Below are 4686 nucleotides of genomic sequence, written 5' to 3'. Positions count from 1 at the left end.
CCCTCTGACGTCTTACTTGCCGTGTGCACTACGGGCTTCTAATTCAGCACCGCGCATTCCCCTTCTGGAGCTGGCTGCCTGTGTTTCGCACCTAGTCTGCTCTAGATGCCTAGCAGATCAGGGTCCCGCTTTCCATCAGGTTTGGCTTTACGTGGACAGACCTCGGTATTGTGATTCAAACGTAGCAGGTTCCATAAGCCATAAAACTCCTTGAGGAATTGCTTCCGTTATTTGAGTTCACTTGCCGAGAAGGAATATTTTCATATTGCTGGCTTGAGGTTGGGGATCGCATTCCCGTGTGCACCACAGCCCTTGGCAAAGCACGCGTCACTCTGAAAAGAGAGGAAGACCTCTCACCTGAGCTGTTTTCCCCAAAAGGGCAGAGCACCGAGCGCTGCTCCCAGTGCTGGCATCTCCTCCGCTCCAAAGCAGGCAGAGGGCAACATGCCAGAGCCCCTGTGGCTGCTCTGCACTGCAAACCTCACCGAAGGTGAGAGCAGCTGGGTCCCTCCCACCAAGAAGCCCCGCAGGCACAACCCCGTGTTGCCAGGAAAGAGGAGAGTTTGAGGCTTTGCAAGGCCTCAGCAGTCCTTTAGGGCTCATTTCCCCCCTGGGCTTAGTTCATCGCATTATGCTCTGCTCAGTGGTGAAATGCTCTGACGTTAGGAGAAATGAGAGTTTGCTCCCTCGTCATGCGCTAGCTGACAAGTCTTTCACCTAGGTCATAGCAGGACGGTTCTTCACTACCTTGTGTAGCCAGTAGTGCTCCTGCTGAGGAAAAAGCATGTGGAACTAAGGTGTCAGTAGCCCAAATCTCTCTTTTGATAAAAAGAGTGGGGTTACGAAATCCTGTAGGAACCTCTGTCTTCAATATACGGGCGATGTCTCGGTGTTGTACGTGCGAACGGTACGCCAGAAAGAAGCCTGGATTGTTGATAATCTAAGTTCAGTCGGGGTGACTGGGAACCTGTTCCTTCCCATTCCCCAGGGACAAAGCGTCTGCAAGGGCTGGAGTTCGAGGGTGCGTCTTCCCCGGCAGCCGGTACCGTGGAGCTACGGATGGTCCTCACAGTGCGGGCGTGTCTGAGCTCAGCCTTTTGCCTCTTTCAGGTGTCCCTTGTGCGGACGCAGCTGGCCCAAGACTGCTGTGCAAAGACCAGGCAGGAGCTGTCGGACCTTCACCACGAGCTGTCTTGCTCCTTAGCAGCTGTGGTCCGGGAGCCGAAGGCTGCTGTTCCCGAAGCAGAGACTGGGAAGCTGGGTCAGCCTCTGAACCTGTAGAGGAACGGCTGCAGCATCGCGGGGTTCCTGTCCTGTGCCCTTGGCAGGAATGTGTTGTGTTTTGCTGCGGGAAATGGGGGTGCATTGGTTCTGTTTGCATTTGGAAGCATCTCCTAGCGACCGTGATTTTTAAACTTTTTTGTAATAAAAGACGTTTTGCAGGACTGCACTTTTTCAGCAGGAAGAAGCAAGGGGTAGGTAAATACGTGGCTTAGGAAAAGATTCTACGAGTTTCTTACTTGCAGAAATAAGCCATTACGAGCTGTTGTCTGATTGAAGCTCTTGAGTTCGTAGCGGTTCCCTGTGACGAGAGAGGGAATACCCTGAGGATAACTGCTCTGACTATTAAAGACTGAGGCAAAGAAGACGTTAAGTACCTCAGCCTTTTCCTCGTCCTCGGTGGCAATGTTTGCCCCCGCATCCAATAAGGCATGGAAATTCTCCTTGGCTCTCTCTTTGTCATTAATATATTTGTAAAAACATTTTTTGTTGTCTCTTACGACAGTGGCCAGGTTGAGTTCTAGCTGGGCTTCTGCCTTTCTCATTTTCTCTCTGCATGACCTTACGAGATCCCTGTACTCTTCTTGAGTTGCCTGCCCCTTCTTCCACACCTGATAAACTCTCCTTTTTTTCCTGAGTCCCAGCCAGAGCTCCCCATTCGGCCAGGCCAGTTGTCCTCCCCGTGGATGTGGTCTACCTGGATTTCAGTAAAGCCTTTGACGCTGTCTCCCACAGCATTCTCCTAGAGAAGCTGGCGGCTCACGGCCTAGACAGGTACACTCTTCGCTGGGTAAAAAACTGGCTGGACGGCCGAGCCCAGAGAGTTGTGGTCAACGGAGTTAAATCCAGTTGGCGGCCGGTCATGAGCGGTGTTCCCCAGGGCTCAGTACTGAGGCTGGTCCGGTTCAATATCTTTATCAATGATCTGGATGAGGGGATCGAGTGCTCCCTCAGTCAGTTTGCAGATGACACCAAGCTGGGCGGGAGTGTTGATCTGCTGGAGGGCAGGAGGGCTCTGCAGAGGGACCTGGACAGGCTGGATCAATGGACCGAGGCCAATGTATGAGGTTCAACAAGGCCAAGTGCCGGGTCCTGCACTTCGGCCACAACAACCCCAGGCAACGCTGCAGGCTTGGGGAAGAGTGGCTGGAAAGTGCCCGGAGGAAAAGGACCTGGGGGTGCTGGTTGACAGCTGCTGAACACGAGCCGGCAGTGTGCCCAGGTGGCCAAGAAGGCCAACGGCATCCTGGCCTGTATCAGAACTGGTGTGGCCAGCAGGAGCAGGGAGGTGATCGTGCCCCTGTACTCGGCACTGGTGAGGCCGCACCTCGAATCCTGTGTTCAGTTTTGGAACCCTCACGACAAGAAGGACATGGAGGTGCTGGAGCGTGTCCAGAGAAGGGCAACGAAGCTGGTGAAGGGCCTGGAGCACAAGTCTGATGGGGAGCGGCTGAGGGAACTGGGGGTGTTTAGTCTGGAGAAGAGGAGGCTGAGGGGAGACCTCATCGCGCTCTACAGCTACCTGAAAGGAGGTTGTAGCGAGGTGGGTGTTCGTCTCTTCTCCCAAGTAACTAGCGATAGGACAAGAGGAAATGGCCTCAAGTTGCGCCAAGGGAGGTTTAGATTGGACATTAGGAAAATTTCTTTACTGAAAGAGCGGTCAGGCCTTGGAAACGGCTGCCCAGGGAAGTGGAGTCACCATCCCTGGAGGTATTTAAAAGACGTGTAGATGTGGCACTTAGGGACATGGTTTAGTGGTTATGGTGGTGTTGGGTTGATCGTTGGACTCAATGATCTTAGAGGTCTTTTCCAACCTTAATGATTCTATGATTCTACCATACCAACAAACCATACCATAGAAACCATGCAATACATGCAATACAATACAAACTATACCATAGAAACAATACATACCATACAGTCCATACCATACAGTCATACCAAACCATACAATACAAAATACAATACAATACAAAATACAACACAAATGCAACACTACACATACAATACAATAAATAGCTTACCTGTCCTGGTTTCGGCTGGGATAGGGTTAAATTTCTTCCTAGTGCTGTGTTTTGGATTTAGTATGAGGAGAATGTTGATAACACACGGATGTTTTCAGTTGTTGCTAAGTGCCCTCCTAGTCCAAGGACAGCTCCCGTGCCTACTGACTGAGCTAGGTACACGAGATGGGAGGGAACATAATCAGGACAGCCAGCCCAGCTGGCCAATGGGGTATTCCATACCATGTGACGTCATGCTCAGTATATGAAGGGTAGGCGTGATCCAGGAAGTACCGATCGCTACTTGGTTATCGGTCAGCGCGGGTGGTGAGCAATTGCGTTGTGCGTCACTCATTTTGTATGTTTTATCATTATCATTATTATTTTCCCTTTTTCAGTTCTATTAAACTGTCTTTATCTCAACCCACGAGTTTTTCTCACTCTTACCCTTCCGATTCTCTCCCCGTCCCGCTGGGGGTGGGGGGAGTGAGTGAGCGGCTGCGTGGTATTTGGCTGCCTGCCAGGTTAAACCACGACAATTCCATACAAACAATACAAAATACTGTACAAAATACGATCTATACAATGCAATTCAAAGACTACAATACAAAAAATACAGTACGATACAAAATGCAATATATACAATACAGCCCATAGCCCTCCATCCCAGAACTCCCAGACTCATTCCACCAAGTCTCGCTAATACCAATGAATACACAATAGGATACAATACATATTGTATATATTCTTCTACAAAATAGTCTACAACACCACAGTACAATACAAAACAAACTGAAGTACAATACAAGCCATGCAATACAAGCCGTACAATACAAGCCATACCACCCATAAAATACAATACATAAATATTACAATACAAAATACATTACAATACATACAATATGATAAATACCATACAATACAGTACGTAAAATACAATACAAAATAAATTACAATGGAATAAAAACAATACAAAATACAAAATACCAAATACCATACACACAGTACCATACATTACATGCGCTAAATACAATACATGTAATACAAAATACAATACAAAACAAAACACAATACAATACCATAACATACAATACCATACCATACCATACAACAGATACCATACAATACAAAATACAATAAAGTACAATAAAACCCATACCATATAATACATACAATACTTACCAAAAATAAATACCATACTCTACAGTACAATACATACAATAAAATAAATGCCATATCATAGAATAGAACACAAAATATACAATACAAACAATACAGTGCAAGATAAAATAGAATGAAATACAACACAATACACACAACAGACAAAACAGAATACAACTAAATACAAACAATGCAATACAATATATTAGAGAATACTTTACATAGCATACATTACATATCA

Source organism: Calonectris borealis, chromosome 29 (genome assembly GCF_964195595.1).
Source record: "Calonectris borealis chromosome 29, bCalBor7.hap1.2, whole genome shotgun sequence".
Lineage (NCBI taxonomy): Eukaryota > Metazoa > Chordata > Aves > Procellariiformes > Procellariidae > Calonectris > Calonectris borealis.
Note: the sequence above shows the minus strand (reverse complement) of the source record.